General features: G+C 49.6%; 1 long non-coding RNA gene across 1 annotated transcript in view; it reads right to left on the bottom strand.

Annotated features, from left to right (window-relative positions):
- The window catches only part of LOC105501763, a 51505-nt gene extending 34385 nt beyond the window's left edge, over window positions 1-17120 (bottom strand). The window contains exon 1 of the long non-coding RNA XR_001000236.1: window positions 16883-17120. This is a non-coding gene — a long non-coding RNA (uncharacterized LOC105501763). The remainder of the gene's footprint in view (window positions 1-16882) is intronic.
- Window positions 17121-17887: the final 767 nt, after the last annotated feature.

Below are 17887 nucleotides of genomic sequence, written 5' to 3'. Positions count from 1 at the left end.
GCACATAGCAGGTGCATGTAAATGAATGCATGGATGGAGGGCTCCTGTAACAACTTGTCATAATAGAAATAAAAAGTTTAGGACAGAAAATGACATTATAGGCCATGTGGTTCAACTCCTTCCACTGGAGACCAAGAAACAGCAAAGACTTGCCCAAGGTCACAGAGACAGCCAGTGGAAGAGATTTGGGTGGGATACATTAGCTTGTTTTCAGGGATCAGCCAAAGCTAAGGCCAGCTTGCTTGACTTGGTTCAGAAACCAGGGGAATCCTGCTGGGAGCCGCTCCTCACACACTAGAACCCCCACATTGGCTCCACCCAAAGCTCAATTACTGCTGGGAGAGGCCTGATGCTCTCATAATGAAGTCATATCTATCACAAAGATCCTTGAGGCTACTTAACTGTGAAATAATTACATGTGCCTCAGAACTGGGAGATCAAGGATTTCCATCCAAAATCCCATGATGCTCTTAAAAAAGGTTTCACTATAAACTGCAGGAGGGGTGGGGAAAGGCGAGATTTTCAAGCCATGTTGCCATGTTTTAATTCCACCTTTTATGTGTTGGCATCATCCCATCTATGTATATATCTCACTCCATAGACATATTAAAACAACATCAAAGGAGATTAAAAGAGTAACAATTGTCATCCATAATCATATTGCTATAACTAAATTATACCCACATGCATGTATCTGTCTCCCTGTTCAATTATGAAAGCAATATGTGAATGTATTCTCATCATCAGAAATCAAGAAGTATACACTGTAGTCAGAATAAGTACCAGGACCACACCAATTCCTGCAAGTTCCACTCTCTTCTCCTGAAGCAATGCAGTTGTCAGATTGGTGTGTATTTTTCCAGAACTTTTCTCTGAATTTATATCTAACTATACACGTGTAACTATATATTAGTATGTGAATACACACACACACACACACACACACACATAAGCACAAACAAGTAGTATTTATTTTAAGCATTAATGGGATCGTATCGTGTATTGTCCTGGAGTTTGCTTTTTCTCTCCGTAATAGGTCTTGGAGGTCTTTCCATGACACTACAGAAAAAGAGCTACTTCCGTCTTTGCAATAGCTATATTACACAGTTTTCCATAGTATGGAAACATGCTTAAAAAAAAAGTCCCCATTAAAAAACATTTAGTCCCCCGGGTTTTCCAATATTTCAAACAGTGAATATGTATATATAGAGGATATATATACACTCTCTCTATATATATACACTATATATATACACTATATGTAACTGTATCTATATAACTATATATATAACTACATCTACATAACCGTGTGTGTGTGTGTGTGTGTGTGTATATATACATATATATATATAGAGAGAGAGAGTTCAGCCTTAAGCACTCTTTCTCACATGGCTGATCAATCTTTTTATTCATGTCTGCACACCATCCTGCTGGGAAAATGTCAGCTCCACCAGGGTAAAGATTTTGTCTGCTTTTCCCGTGCTGTATCCCGAGTGCCTGGAAAAGTGCCTGGCTTAGAACACAAGAAATATTTGTTGAATGAAGACCAGCAAGGGGAGAACATAGCTGCAAACTATTTTAACAAATAATGCTCATCTAATGCCTGCATTTTCCAAAGGCACTTTGACTCCCGAATCACATTCTACCTGCAGAACAACTGTGGGGGCTCAGTAGATCCTGCATTGTTAATACCCCATGCTGAATTGTGGACTGAAGTCAGGGCTTTGGAATCAGACAGAGAAAGTTTCAAATCCTAGCTCTCTCACTTTCTCTGTGTGTCTCTGGAGAATTTACTTAACCTCTGTGAGCCCCAATTTTTTAATCTGTAAAAAAATGGATATACATACCTTCCCTTGAAGAGTTTTATGACAATTAAATGTGATATTATATGTGAAGTACCTGAAATACAGTAAGCACTTAATAAATGCTTGTTCTCTTTTGTGTCTTGCTCAATATATTCTTTCTACCTGCTCAGGTCAATCACCCATGGCCCTCCTTGTAATGTCTTACTGTCTACCAATTACTGAAATACCTTACAGTTTTTCCTAAAAAATATCCTGGTACATCAGTTTTCCTCCACCCACAGGAGTTTCTTGGGAAAGAAACAAAAGAAATACTTTCTTGTCTGTGTAACTTAAATGTAACATCAGTAGCTTTTTCCTGAGCATTTTATGTTTATGGACCTATCATGTTCAATAATATTTAGCTGTCTAGTTCCCCAACTGGTTCTCAAGGGCAAGGACCATGACTGATTCAATTTTTTAACCCTGTTAATTACAGGTCAATTGCAAATTTCCTTATAAATGGTAAATGCTCAATACTGGTGGAACTAATAAATGATCTGAAAATACTACAAATATCTGATTTTAAGTGATCCCATACGTTCATACTTCTGGGAGCACGGGGACTCCTAACCCACTCTGCTCTCATGATAGCACCCAAGCTGTCCTGAGTCAGCTTCATCATCCAGTGACTCATGTGGGGAACTGAACTTTTGTTTCTTTTCCAGTGTTGGGGTTTATGCTTTTTCCTTCCTCCATGCTCAGTCAAATACCCCTCTGGCAGTCCTTCTCCTGGGTTTACATACCTTTTAAATGTTCTTTTCTTTTCACTTTGAAATTGCAAGTTTTGCTTACCTCTACTCCCTTCAGATAATTTGAAAGTCAAAAAACAATCAACCCACCCCAACAGTGCTTGAGAAGTTAAACTGTATTGGTCTTATTGTAAAAGAAAGAGACCTTTGGAAATAGCATCAGATTCAGGGCCATTGTGCCCATGAACCCTGAAAGTCTCCCTAAAGGTCTTCATCTAATTCCTTACCCCATCAGCCCTCCCTGCTTTAAAATTCCTTTCCTCTTGCCAACCAACATTCACTTCTTTTTTCTGTTTTGTTTAATTATAACGACCTCTATCACAAAGCCTGTGAAGATTTTATTGTACTTACATATTTACAAGGTTAGCCTTCCTCGGCTAGCTTCTTGAGGGAGGATATCATAGGATTTTTCATTTTTGAATTTCAAATGGCAACACAGTGTCTGGCAGATAGGTATATTTTTGGGAAAAAAAGAATATTGTTTTCCTCTAATTTTATTTATTTTTATTTTATTTTATTTTTATTTATTTATTTACTTTTTTGAGACGGAGTCTTGCTCTGTTGCCCAGGTTGGAGTGCAGTGGTGCAATCTTGGCTCACTGCAAGCTCCACCTCCCAGGTTCACGCCATTCTCCTGCCTCAGCCTCCCAAGTAGCTGGGACTGCAGGCACCGGCCACCATGTCTGGCTAATTTTTTTTTTGTATTTTTAGTAGAGATGGAGTTTCACCATGTAAGGCAGGATGGTCGCTATCTCCTGACCTCGTGATCTGCCCGCCTCTGCCTGCCAAAGTGCTGGGATTACAGGCGTGAGCCACTATGCCCGGCCTCCTCTCATTTTTTTTTCCTTTTTTTATGACACACAACCACTATCACTCAATACACTTAGGAAACACAGTTTTTCCTAAAGAATCCCCTAGTATATCAGTTTTCCTCCACCCACCAAGCTTAAAATTCTATACTTTTATGAGTAGACATTGAACAGATTTTTTAGGGTGGCATCTTGACCACCCTTTATAACATTGCTTCTGAGATACCACATTCTGAGTTCCAGAGAGTGGCTAAGAAAGAAACTTTTGGAATCCTTTTTGAAAGCTAAGGCCTTTTACCTTCCTTCCTGACTCAAGCATGGATTCTTGTTACATTCCAAGGGACCCTCACCCCTATCAGGAAATGCAGTGCCTCACTGTGAACATGGCAGAGTGACAGCATTAAAGAAGAGGGAGGCTGGCAAGCGGTGAGGCCCAGCAGGACCTTAAGATTGTATTACCCATTTAAGGATCCAGCCCTCTTGGATGTACCTGCAACCTACCTAGGAGGACCTCTGAGGGGCTGGAATGGAAGGGAGCCACACTTGGCCTTCCTCTTTGTAGAGCTCCAGGTGTTGTGTGGCTGGTGTTAGCTCAGCATCTCCTGCTTTTTTGGTCAGTCTTTTGCTACTTCATCTCTCTCGTTTGTTTTTTTGATATAATATTTGTCCAAGATTCTTTCTTTTTCTTTATTAAGGTATAAACATTTATGATAAAATACTTTAAAATCTTAGGTTTGATGACTTTTTGCAATTGTATACATCCGTGTTACCATCACCCAAATCAAGACATAGAACATTCCTAGCAGCCCAGAAAGTTTCCTGGGCCTTTCCCAGTCAACCCACTCCAGAGGCAAACACCATTCTGAGTTCCATATCCATAGATTCGTTTTGCCTGTTACTTCACATAAACAGACTCATATAGCCTGTTTCTTCCCTTTCTTTTAGTCACTAAAACAACAATAACAATGTTGTTAGACATATCTAACAATATTAGATGTTAGGCAAATGTAATAACAACAATGTATAGGCATAACCTAATTCCTTTTTTCTCTTTCTTTCTTTCTTTTTTTTTTTTTTTTTTGAGATGGAGTCTCACTCTGTCACCCAGGCTGGAGTGCAGTGTGGTGTGATCTGGGCTCACAGCAACCTCCACCTCTTAGATTCAAGCTATTCTCCTGCCTCAGCCTTCTGAGTAACTGGGATTACAGGTGTGTGCCACCATGCTGGGCTAATTTCTTTGTATTTTCAGTGGAGCTGGGGTTCACCATGTCGCCCTCCTAAAGTGCTGGGATTACAGGTGTGAGCCACCACACCCAGCCCTAATTCCTTCTTTTTTTTTCAGTTAACATCTCAAAATGTTTGGCAGTGGTGACCCCCAGGTAGGGGTAATTTGCATGTTTGTTATTGATTTATTTACACATTCTGGTATAATGCAAAAAAAAATTATATATATATAATTTCATAATAGCAAAAAAGCTTCTTCATGGGGTAGGAGAGCATGGCTTTTGTGAAGAAGTAAACAAAGGGTAATTTGCATGATTGTTATTGACTTCTTTACACATTCTGGCATAACGTTAAAAAATATATATATATATAATATTTCATGATAATGAGGAAAAAAGCTTCTTCCTGGGGTAGGAGAGCATGGCTTTTGTGCAGAAGTAAACAAGTGAGATTCAGAATGAGCCTGATGAGGGAGCTTTGGTTGTCCGAGGGCTGAGAACATCCTTCCCTGGCAGGCTTTTTCTGGTGGCAGGAGACTTCTTACAATATCTCTGGATCAGAGACCCCTTGAGCCACTTCCTGTCTACATTCTTGTTTATCTCTTTGAACATGGAACTATTTGACCAAAGAATTCCTTCTGCCTCAAATTCTTCCTCTTGGATCTCAGCAAAGAGAAAACATTGTCTAAAGTGAGAGTTAACTGTACTTTGGAAGTCATGAAACACACACACACAGACATAACGATTGAAAACCGTTGATCACACATTTGAGTTTGAGTGATACAAGTAAGGCAAATGGTAATAGAGCAAAATACACTGTTATTGATAAAACCTACACACCATGAGTATAGGTCTCTGAGTATCATCTGACCACAGATAAGGGGTAACTCCTTGTACTGTTTCCTTGATGGCTTCACAATACAGATGGATACACACATGGAAAAGGTATGAGTCTCAGAGAGGCATGAATGCAGAGAAAGTTGGATCTTGAAATAATATTTGCAGAAATACGTAAAACATGAAAAAGAGAAAACTTAGCAATTTCACAGCACAGTGCAAGGTCTAACTTCATTGGTTAAATAGTCCCATATGTGGTAATCTACAAAGCTGGGAGACTTGGACTGGGAAAGCCAGGGCTCTGTGCAGAATGGATGGGGAGTGAGCAACTTGTGCAACCTCGTTGAGTTCACTCCTGCCTCTCTAAGTGGGGTAATAATGAGTGTCCACGTCACAGGGCTGGTGGGAGAGGTGATGGAAGTGACGTGCGGTCAGGCTATTTGTAAACCATCCATGCTGTCCATGTGCCAATAGTCTCATGTCTCTTTCAGAGTTGGAATAAATGCTCTGGAGGGGATGTGGGATCCAGACTCTTTATCCTATGGTCATTGACTTTTTGGAGGACTAAAGAGCAAAGTGTTGTCTTTTTCCTCACCCTGTGACTTCCTCTTTGGGGAAAGTGGGCATTTTGATAGGAAATCAGATGTAGGGAAGCAGAAAACCTGTTAGAGTCAGAAAGACCTGGGTTGGAATCCAGACTTCCTCATTTACTACCTGCGTGTGTGACCTTGGATGAATGTCTTAACATCTTAGAGCCTCCGTTTTCTCATATGGAAAATGGGAATAGACTTCAATGGATTCAATGGATTTCTGGGAGGACTGGATGAAATAAATCCTTGTAATGGGAGCTCAGCACCATAGATGGGACTGGTGCTATCACTGACAGAAATGAATTATCTCTCATGTGAGATACCCTGGCAGCAGATGAGAAATGAAACACTCTGTCTTGCTTTCGGCACACCCGGGCAGCTGCCCTTTAAACCAGGATCATGGGGGCTCAGAGAACAGGGCAGAAATAAGAAATGCTGGTGCTAACACAGAATAAAGTTCTCCACTACACCGGGCATGGAAGAGATGGATCACCTGGATGCAGAAAATGCTGCAGACGGGCCAGATGTGCCCAAGCCCATCTGGGGAAGACCCACATCCACATGGCTGGCACTGCAATCCACTCCTCATCTGGAAGGCCTGCCATTCTGTACGTGTTCAGACGCCTCCCAGTGCCGCCAGGGCCAGAGACTGCAGCCATTGGGGTGAGGAGAGTGGGTTGTTCTATTTTTAGCAACAAGAAGACATTCTCCTCCCTCTTCTGATCTCAGCCCCTCTACCCACTTCCCAGCTCATCCCAGCAGATGCCTGGGAGCCCCTTCAGGGACAGAGCAGGGAGGTACAGTCTCTACTTCTCCACACCCACAACAACCTTTCCCAAGGCTGGGAACTGGACTAGATCCCAAGTGGGCTCTGGGCCTCACTGAACCTCAAGTTTTGCCAGAAGTGGGGAGCCTAAACTGCCTGTTCCAGGTTTTAGCCAAGTTTCTTTATTTTGTTCTACAAGATGTTCACCAGGTAACCGTTGGGGGGTTTTGCTTTTGAGAAATAAATAGCCCATGGCATCCTGACAGTCTCCTCTCCCTCTTGTCCCTTCGCTGAGCCTACCCTCCCCACCTCCCCACCTTCCCACCTCCCCCCTCCCCAGCCCAGTTTCCTTCCCCAACTCCCAAGTCTGTGAGTTAGCAGCCTCCTGTTTATTAAGCTGTAAAGTTAGGACGGTTCTCATTTCTGATCTTTTCGTTGGCTACACCTGACTTCGTCTCTTTTTTGCTTTTTTTCCCCCACCTCCCTAAACTAAATCACTTGCGCGGTTCTTGCCTTTTAACGGAGCGATAACTTCAGGACATCTGAAATTCCGACTTTATTTTCCTCCAGCACACCTGGCCCCTGCCCTCCAACGGGAACTCCCGTCTGCTTGCTGATTTTAGCTCTCAATTGGTATTAAAAGCAGACTGTGGTTGGGACCATCTGATCTGTAAGCGATGCAAGCCCCGACAGCTTTTCCTAGTCCGGGGTCGGGGCGGGCGGCCGCAAGCTGGAGCAGAGGACCTGCGGGAGCCCGCGCAGCGCCTCGGCTCTGCCAGGCCCCTCCGCATCGGGCACCTGGGCTGGAGCCCCGCAGTTTGTCGTCTGGAGCCGGGAACCCGAGGTGAAAGGCTTCCGCTGAGCTCCCTGACGCCTCAGCGGAGCATATGCTGCACTCCTCACATTCATTTTTAATTCATGACATCAGTTTAGGGATCACTAGAGCTTCCAAATGGCTTCTCTCAAAACCAAAACAACCACCATAACACAAGCGAGGACAGGAGACGGCCACGGAGTCCAGAACATCGGCTCCTCTGTCCCCGGGGAATAAACATTTGGAAAATCACCTTCCAATGGGGACCTGCTGTCCCTCACGGCGGCTACCTTCCCCCCAGCCTTGTCCTGGAGCCGACAGTGAATCCCAGGGTATTTTGCTGTAAAGACATAGCTGCTCTCAAAGTGGCTTCGATTAGGACTTTATAAAGTTACATTAAAATGATCAAATGCGTACTTGCAGGAAGATTAAAGGCTCTCACAAATACATTTACACACACACACACACACATATACACACAAAATCTAGAATTGTATACAACATGTATAATATATGATAAAACATTATGTTAGATAAGTAGTATAACCATATTATATAGGAACTGGATGTTAAATATTAATTTATGATATTAAACCACATCATACATATATGTTGAACAGTATATAATACAAACGGACCACCTATGTTATAGATGGTACATACGAGACAACATGTCCTCTGAAATAGCCCTGGTGCCGATCTCCTTGTCGCCAAGCACCAACTCAGTAGGAGGCGCTGGAAGGAAAGGAGCGAAGCGCATCAGGGTCTCCCTATAGTGATGCTCCCAGCCCTCACCCTATCCCAGTTCCCCACACGCCCACGTGTCTTTGGGGTGGATGAAAAGATCTCAAACGACCAGCTCCTCATTGGGGTAAAGTAGTGAAGAGATTATCTCTGATAGAGGTCAAACTCCAATTGGGAGGAGGGCGCAAATTCTGTAAATGACACCCGAGGGCACACTCACCAGGTTCACTGCAAGCCCTGAGCGTTTTGCGTTTGGTGCCCCAAGTGTAAGTCTAAGTATTCTGTCTCCGACACGTAAAACAACTTAAAGTGCCATTTTCCAACGGAGGCATTTAGAAGCAATTTGAAAATTGAAACGAATCTTTATATGCAAGACTGGAACGTTCCAGAGGCCCTTTAAAACTGCGGTTAGCAAGGCAGTTAGGGAACTCAATGATGGGCTGCAAGGAGAGGATTGAACGCACAGCCAAATGCACAGTTAGAAATTTGATATTAAACACGCTCTCGCAAGTAATGCAGTTTAATGATAATTGCTGCGTGTTTACTCTTCACTGGCAGGGGAAATAGAAGAAACATTTTGACAGAAAAGTTACCCTAAAGAGTTACACCGTTTACAAGGGGAAAATATCTCAGTGGCCGCTGCTGGCTTACTAGCAACCCAAAACAGTGTGTGGGGGCATTAGTTTTCCTCCAGAGCTACCGAGAAGGGGAAACTCAACATCAAGCCTCTGGCAGATGGGAGTGTGTGTTAAGTGAGGGCTGTTTTCGTTGGGAACGCACAGCACAGCTCCCTTCCTCAGAGCCACCTCCAGACCCCTCGGCCCTTCCACGACCCCCAGTTCCCGGGTCCGAGGTTCTGGGCGCCAGCGGTGGCCAGCACGCCGCGCGAGCAGCTTTTATTCGCAGTCTCTTTAACTCGCCCTTTCCGGTTCTCTTCCCTTCGAGCCCCCTGCAGCGGAGTGTCAGACAAGCCCTGTTGTCTGTGGGCTCTCACCTCAGAGTCAATATTATCTCAGATGGGCACAATAGACTGGAATGAAAAGCTAATATTGAATCAATGCTGTCCCTGTCCGCGCCGCCGCGTTGCCACCCTTTGTTGCGCACGCCGCCCCCGGCAAGCTGCTGGCGGCCGGGGCTAAGCGGAGGGCGGCCGCTGTCGGGCCTCTCCGGGTCCCCGCCAGGGGTGGGAGGACACTTCGGACCCAGCGTAGAGGAGGCCTCCGAGGCCCAAGCCGGCTTCGGCTGCTGCGGGTCCCCAGAGGCTCTCTCAGGCCTCACTCGCGGCCTCTCCTCCAGACGCCAGGGGGGCCTGCCACGAAGCCGAGGGCTCCGCATGGCCGTGGGAGAAGCGGGGTGCACGGAGCCTCCCCGCACCCAGACGCCGAGGGGATGCAAACAGGAGAGCCGGGCCTGGTATAGCCAACCTCCAGGCCCGAGGGGCCCCAGAATGTGCGTGTGGCCGAGGGAGGGGCTAGCTGTAGGGGCCAGAACCAGAGGAGTCCTTCGCTCTCCCCTGGGGGCCGGGCCCCAGGAGTTGCAGCAGAGCCGGTCTGTAATTAGGGCCTCCTGGTCCGGCAAAGCTGCGGCTGCTCCCAGAGAGAGTTGGGGTCTTCGCAGGGCATGCGATGGGGGAGTGGTCGTGGTCAGACCCTCGTGAGTCCCTTCGGAAGCTCCCAGTCCCTGTCCATTCTTCTGTCCCCCAGCTCTCTCCGCGCAGGCCGGGCAGAGCCGGGGAAGCAGAAGACGCTGGACAAGGGGTCTTGGGGCCGCCTCGTTGGCTGCGGTTGGAAGCACCAGTTTTCCTGCCCGCTGGCGCAGGCGCTGCTCTGTGACCACCAGCGGAGGTTTCCCGGCCGCTGTGAGTCGCTCACGCGAACGACGTGGGGATACTGGGCACACGGAGTCTCAGCCGCCGCCACGCAGCGCCTGCCCTGCCCGCGCTTCCGCTCACTGGCAGCTGCGAGGCCACTAACCACCCTCCTCCCTCCAGTCCTAAACTCGGGGCTGGAGTCCGCAGGAGCTAAACCAGGAAGAAAAAAAGGGCAGGGCCTGAAGCCGGGAAGAGCTGCCTGGAGGACAAAGGTGACCGGGTGCATAAGAGGCAAGAGCCAGAGTGACATTAAGTGGGGCCGCCCGGTGAACCTTGCTGCTTGCACCCCAGCCCACCTGCAGGACGCTCTTCCCTGCCTTTTCTCCTTGGCTTGAGTGCGAGAGGCTGATTCCTGTGGGCGGGGAGGAGAGGGTGGTCTTCCCAGGGCTCCAAGTGGAGTGAGCACTGCACCCATGGCTAGGAGGTGCGGGTGCGCCGAGTGACTTCTGTAACTTCCCTAAGCCTCAGTTTTCTCATCTGAAAAGTGGGTATCATGACTGTTTCCCTAACTGACCACACCAGTTTGTGACGTCCACTGAGATCGTGGGCTTGAGCACACATACTTAAAAAAAAATGCTAAAACTCGATACAGGTGAGAGGAATTCTTAGCCTTCTTCTAAGTCTTGCCCCAATCTTCCCCACGTTTCAAGGAGGGCCGCAGAGTCCAAACGAAGAAACCTACAGTTTCCTTTTTTTCCTCAGATGGCAGGATTTCCCCTTCAAGTCCAAGCCCAGCCCCCACGTCCAGAAAATGGGAAGATACTAAAGGAAGAGACGAGACGGGGCTCCTGGGAGGCCAGCGTTTCAGAAGTAGCATAGGCTCCTAGATGGACGCTGACAAACCCAAGGAGCACCTTACATTGTCTGGCAAGGACCAGACTCCAAGTTAAAAGACCGGCCGGGCTATCAGTAGCAGAGAGCAGAGCCTCAAACACGAAAAGCCAGAAAGTGCTGCAGAGGCGTGGAAGGTGCGCCCCGCTTCCGCTCCCCATCCTGGTCCTCAAGCCCACTAGCCGGTGCACGCTCTGGTGGGCTCATAGTTTGTAGCTTTGGAGGCGATGGGAAGGACTTGCCACACTCCCACCCACCCCCCATCCGGAGAGAGTGTAACGGAGACGCAACTGTCTTTATCCCTATTCCTGGCAGGCGCCCGAATTAGAGTGTACTTGTTCCCTAGCTCCTGCACCACCGTCTGTGTGTACGTCTATCGGTCCCTCCCAGTCCTTGCTTGGTCCTGGGCTTTCATTTGAAGGCAGCTGAGGGAGAAAGAAACTGGCTCTGTTTCCTCGCTTTCAATAATGAATCGAGACAGCGTGTGTGTGGTGAGGGAGTGACGAGTTTCAACGTGATGAAGGAGATAAAACCCGACGGTGGGGTCCTGCCGGTGGCTCCATGCGTCACTGAAACGTTGGGTCTCAAAACGGATAGATCTCTGGAGACGCAGACTTTCGCGAGGATGTCCAGAGGAGGACAGCGTCCCTGCAGCCACCCGCGGAGGCCAGGGCCAGGGTCAAGACCCTGCCGCAAGGGCTCGGAGCTCCAAACAGTTATGCTGAGGGCGCCGCTCCCAGGCCGCCTTCCTATGACATGGGTTTCCAGTGAAGCCCAAGCGTATTCCACGGCCCCACATCACCGGAGGAGCCAGGCTGCCCCGGGACGGATGGGGTCCGCGCGCTCCGAGAGGAATGGGCGAGTCATCAGAACCCCGTGGCGGCGGCCCAACGTGCGCTGCTAGGAGTGTGTGGTAATTAATCGCCACCCCTGCCAAAACCAAGGACCCCCTGTGTCGGGCCTCCTCCGCCGGCCGCGAGGGGGCGCGGATATGAGAGAGTCGCACTCCGGGACCCCAGCTCTTCCGACTCCACCCCAGGCGGGGCCCGCGCAGGCCGTCCCAGGCCTGTTCTCTGAACCACCCGGGTCAGGCCGGGAGATATGGGACCTCAGGCATGGAATTGTGGCTGCACAGGTGATCACGGCTTCCTAGTCCTTCTTAGAGCAGAACCTGTCCCACCCCAGCCCCTCTGTGCGCCCCCTTCGGAAGGAAGCCGGACTCCTACTGGAGCTGGAATTCCTCTCGAGCCAAGAGCTGGAGCTGATGGAGGCAGGAGGGACGCACTTCCAAGCCGTCCGGGCTTCTCCGTAGCCAGTGAGCCTCCTTTGACCCCTCCGCTGGCCTGGATGACCGCCTAGGCGAGACCTTGGCAATGCGGCGCAACCCCAGCACTCCCCCGCCCTCGGGCTCGGGGGCTGAGTGGGTGCCGCGCCCGCGCCCAGCCCTCGCCACTAGGCGCCGCTGCGCGCACGTCAATCGGGGCCCCGGGCCGCTGCGCCCGCCTGGCGAGAGGCCTCTAGGGAAGACGGCAGAAAGGGATTTGTCGTAATAATTTAAAAAAAATGTTTTTAGGGCATTAATTATACTTTTCGTTGTCTCACCGCCACCCTACGCGTTCGGAGAGGCCGGCGTGACTGGGGATCTCAGTGGGTTGGAGGAATTCTTAACGCCCCCCAGGCCTTTCCAACTCGAGACACCATTAGTGTGCCTTGGGCTGGGAAAGGGCTCGCCCTTCACGGGCGTCGGTGAGATCCACAGCCCGCCACAGGAGCACAGGACGGGCTCAGCGTGCTGGCTCAACGTGAGGACCCGAACCTTGGCGATCAGGGACCAAGATTTGGCAGAGTGCAGTGGGTAGGTTCGACGGCACAAGGCCATGACCTAGCAATAACTAAAATGTGATGAACGCTAACAGTGTGCTAAATATTAGCTCACTCACTCCTCTCAACAACCGTTAGCACATTGCTATTTCCTTTTCGCAGATGAGTCAACTGTGGCTCAAGGAGGTGAAAGTCTGGCTCGAGCCTGTAATCCCAGCACTTTGGGAGGCCGAGACGGGCGGATCACGAGGTCAGGAGATCGAGACCATGCTGGCCAACACGGTGAAACCCCGTCTCTACTAAAAAAAATACAGAAAACTAGCCGGGCGAGGTGGCGGGCCCCTGTAGTCCCAGCTACTGGGGAGGCTGAGGCAGGAGAATGGCGTGAACCCGGGAGGCGGAGCTTGCAGTGAGCTGAGATCGGGCCACCGCACTCCAGCCTGGACGACAGCGTCTCAAAACAAACAAACAAACAAACAAACAAACAAACAAACAAACAAACAAAAAAAGAAGGTGAAAGTCACATAGGTGGCGACCCCAGACAGCTCCCACACACCTATTCTCAGTTGCAGGAGGCCATGCACCCACCCCAGGTACCTCACAGGCCTAGCACAGAGCGCAGCGATGGAGAAGCACTGCCCTTTGCTCCTCTGAAGCCCGTAGTTCATTATGTGCCAGACACTGTCTAAGCACTTAGCTTTGTTTATGTCATTGAACAAACCCAAAGCAAAGGTACTATTATTTATTCCCATTTCAGAGAAGAGGAAACAGAGGCACAGAGAAGTTAGGTAACTTGCCAAAGGTCACACACTTAAGCTGTAAATGCAAGTCTCTCATCTTGGGGGATGGGGGCAGGTGTATTAAAGTATAATTACATATAGTAAAACTCACCCTTTGTAATGTACGGTTCTGTGAGTTTTGAACAACATATAGAATCATATAAATACCACCACAATCAGGAAGTAGGATAGTTCTATTATCCTCCAAAACAAGTTGAGTGCTGCTCCCACTGCCTCCCAGACAGCATTGGTTGTATTTTTACATATGACAAAATGAGGTCAGGAGGTTTCCATGTTGCCCAAGGTCATCAGTGACAAATGCGGAATTAGAATGTTTGAATGTGTCTGCTAGTCCAGCTACCTGCAAAGGCAGATTCCTCAGTCTACAGAGCCCAAGAGGCAGCAGTGGCTTGGGCCACACATGGGATAGAGGGAGGAAGCCCCTTGCTCTAAGCTGGAGCCTCAGAAATCCCCACATCTCTCACTCCACGCAGGGCTACTTAACCACTCACTCACTCCTTGGGCAGCTAAGGAACAAAGGTGGCCGTATTCTGCAAGGCCTAAATGCATAAGTAAAGTTGAGCAGCGGGGCAGCTGTGCCATCTAGGAGCTCAGGGTCCAGTCCAGACCACAGTGCCCAGTGCCCTGGCACGCCTCCACTGGCCAGTCTGGTTAATGAGTTACTATCCTAGTTAATTTCCCTGCACATCGGGGCTAGATCACGTGAACCTTCCCGGGTTCCTCAGGCCAAGTGCATGAATTAGCATAGATTACCCAGCTTCTGGGGTTCCCAACTGCCCAACTCACTAGAAACCCGCTTCTCCTTCAAGGGGCTGGAGTGCAGCTTGGGTCTAGTAGCACTTGGAGCAGAGGAACTAGCATGCCCTGCTGCCTTCAGGAAGGGGGACATCAGACCTCAGAGCCCGCTTCCCCTTTACCCATGCCTACCTGTTGGCTAGCTAGAGCCCCTGGGGTAAACCTGGCCACAGAAGGACAGTTTATAAAAGGTGGGTGGACTGCAGAGGATGCCAACCGACCGAAGTGGGACTGTGTAGCACTCTACCCTCTACTACAGCCAAATGTTCCTGCCTGGGGCAGAAGGCTGAGGGGTCCGTCTCCAGTCCAACACTGTCCTGGTTAAGGGAATAATGATTGCACCTTAGCACCCAGGGCTGCAAGTTTTAAAAGAGGGAAGGCACCCATCACCCTTACACATCGCAAACCATCTGGGTCTCAAATCATCTATCTCCCAGACAAACTGGGTTCCCCTTGCCCTCAAGGTCAATGACTTTCATGCCCCCACCCAAGATCACTAAGGGTGGAGCTTTCAGTGGCTCCAGTTTGCAACCCCTGAGTCTCAGGCTGAATTTGGAGGGTCTGGCCTGAGGGCACTGCCAGAGCCTGGCCCTCCAGTCCTCCTTCTGGAGCTTGCGTGAAAGGTGCCCTCTCCTGCTTGCCAGGATTCGGGATCCATAGTCTGCCTAAGCTGGATGTTTGTTTCCAGCCTCGAAAACCCGAGGGCGGACCTCTAGCTCCACCCTGGGCTTACTGACTGGGCACAGCCAAAAGACCTCCCCACTCTGCCATGCCTTCAGGCTCCCTGCTGGCCTAGGAGAGGAGAGGCCTCTAACCCCACAGCCTAATTGAGAGAGGGATTTCCAAACTACAGACAATATTTTGGGGGACAGCAGTCCAGGCCCAAGGGAGGTGCATATTTAAATGCACCCCCACCCCAACAGCTGGATTCAAAGCCCAGAATCTTTGGACCTGGAAAAAGAGGAGGAGGAGAAAGCAAAGTCACCTGGAACTGACAGAGGAACAATACTGGGCCAGGACCCCAGCCCAGAGCTTCGAAGCCTAAGGGAGAAGCAGGTGTCTCCCACTGTAAGGGCAAAGCTGAGGCACACACCTGTCTTGTGTGAAGATGTGTATGTATGTTCCCTGGGAAGGTGTGGAGTGGGGGCAACAAAGATGATCTCTGCCAGTTCCCCACGAATCTCTCTGGTGCCCTGACGACCCTGGAAAATACTGCTCCCAACCCCTCTCTTGCCTGGTTTCCCAAAAGAGGTTTTTGGACACCTGCCCCAACACAACATTTTATTTGGAATAAAGGAGTAATTGACACAAACATAAATATACAGTAGATGAAACCAAGGGAGGAAGCAAGTAGCTTGTCCTGAGACCTGTCCCCTCAACTATGCTTCTGGTGGCAGTGCAGCCTGGCTCACGGTGGACTTCACTCTTCTCCCCCCATTCCCATCGGCTTCTCCCAGGTCTCACGGCAACCTAGTCACCAAACACAGGCATTTCTGCATTCTTAGGAGAAATGACAGGGGCCTGGGAGTAATAGTTTTAAAGGACGCTAGAATTTTTTTTTTTTTTATCATTAATTGTAAACGTGCAAAATACCTGCTGGTACTTCACTTTAGAAGAATGTAATGGCAAAAAGAAAAAAAGGAAAAAAGAGGCGGCTGATGAATAGATAATAGATCTTTAACCACCAATAAACAGAGAGCAGCGCCAGCAGCCTGGGGATGTGATCATAATTATGCCGCCGCGCGAGCCAATGGGGACGAGGGAACTCGGTCCTAAAATCATCCCAAAACCGAAGGCGAGCTCGAAAATGCGGACACGGCCTGGGACCGGAGAAACGATCCGTAGTCCCTAGTTGCACTGGGTTTGCACAGCAACCCCCCCTCCCCGGGACAACAGATGGCATAATAATAATAGAAATAATAATAATAAAATAATAGCATCCATAATAATAATATTGACCACAGTAACAAAAATAATTACGACGGAACCATAATAGTACGGTAGCACCACATCAAGCTCTCCCCTGACCTCGGACTACCGCTCCCAGAAATTCCAGAAGGAATTGTTTTGGGGAAGGAGGTGAGCACCCTCCCAGACAGAAAACGCTGGAGACCGTGGGGCGAGAGCGGGAGCGAGTTGGAAGCCCACTGCTTCAGCCGGGTCGGCAGCTCCCGGTCTCAACTCGCAAACGAACAAGCCGGGTCAAGACTCGCGAACGCACCGACCCTGGGACCTCGAGGCTAAGCGTGGTTGGTGGAGTGGGAGGACCCCGTACCCCCCACTCCAGGATCCCTCCTGGCCTAGGAAATCGCTGGGAGTTTTGCTAAGGGTGGGGATTGGTATAACCGAACAGCGCCTTTAGCCCAGGAACCAGCCCCCGCCCGCTTACCCTCGCGGTGCTCCTGGGACGATCCCAGTTCCCCCGACGCAGGGCCGCGTAAGGCAGCAGCGGCGGAGCGCTAGGCGAAAGGAATCTGTTTGTCCGTCTGTCCTACCAGCTTGGGCGCAGCAGGCTTCGGATTCAGGGGGCCGCAGCGGAGGCGGCGCCGGCCAGGGACTCAGCAGGGACCGGGGTGTCCCGGAGGGAGTGGTGCTGGTGGAGGAGGAGGCGGTGGCTGAGGGGGAGTAGGTGGGGAAAGAGGAGGAGGAAGAAGAGGAGGAGGAGGAAGAAACCGGAGGAAGAGGAGGAGGCGAAGGAGGAGGAGAAGCCGCAGCGGGCGCCGCAGGAGCAAGTGAGCTGGGAGCAAGGAGCGAAGGCGCGGAGAAGTCGGGCGGCCCGGCGGGCGGCGAAGGCTTGGCCGAGGCGGCGGCGCCGACTCCGTTCCACTCGGCCGGGATCCAGGCCTCCGGGTTCCCAGGCGCTCACTTCCCTCTGACGCACTTTAAAGAGTCTCCCCCCTTCCACCTCAGGGCGAGTAATAGCGACCAATCATCAAGCCATTTACCAGGCTTCGGAGGAAGCTGTTTATGTGATCCCCGCACTAATTAGGCTCATGAACTAACAAATCGTTTGCACAACTTGTGAAGAAGCGAACACTTCCATGGATTGTCCTTGGACTTAGGGCGCCCTGCCCGCCTTTTGCAGAGGAGAAAAAACTTTTTTTTTTGCCTCCCCCGAGAACTTTCCCCCCTTCTCCCCCCTGCCTCTAACTCCGATCCCCCCACGCCATCTCGCCAAAAAAAAAAAAAAAAAAAAAAAAAAAAGAAAAAAAAAGAAAAAAAAAATTACCCCAATCCACGCCTGCAAATTCTTCTGGAAGGATTTTCCCCCCTCTCTTCAGGTTGGGCGCGTTTGGTGCAAGATTCTCGGGATCCTCTGCTTTGCCTCTCCCTCTCCCTCCCCCCTCCTTTCCTTTTTCCTTTCCTTTCCTTTCTTTCTTCCTTTCCTCCCCCC

This window comes from Colobus angolensis, unplaced genomic scaffold (assembly GCF_000951035.1).
Source record: "Colobus angolensis palliatus isolate OR3802 unplaced genomic scaffold, Cang.pa_1.0 Scaffold75, whole genome shotgun sequence".
Taxonomy (NCBI): domain Eukaryota; kingdom Metazoa; phylum Chordata; class Mammalia; order Primates; family Cercopithecidae; genus Colobus; species Colobus angolensis.
The sequence above is the reverse complement of the archived record's forward strand: the minus strand, read 5'-3'. Positions and strand labels throughout refer to the sequence as shown.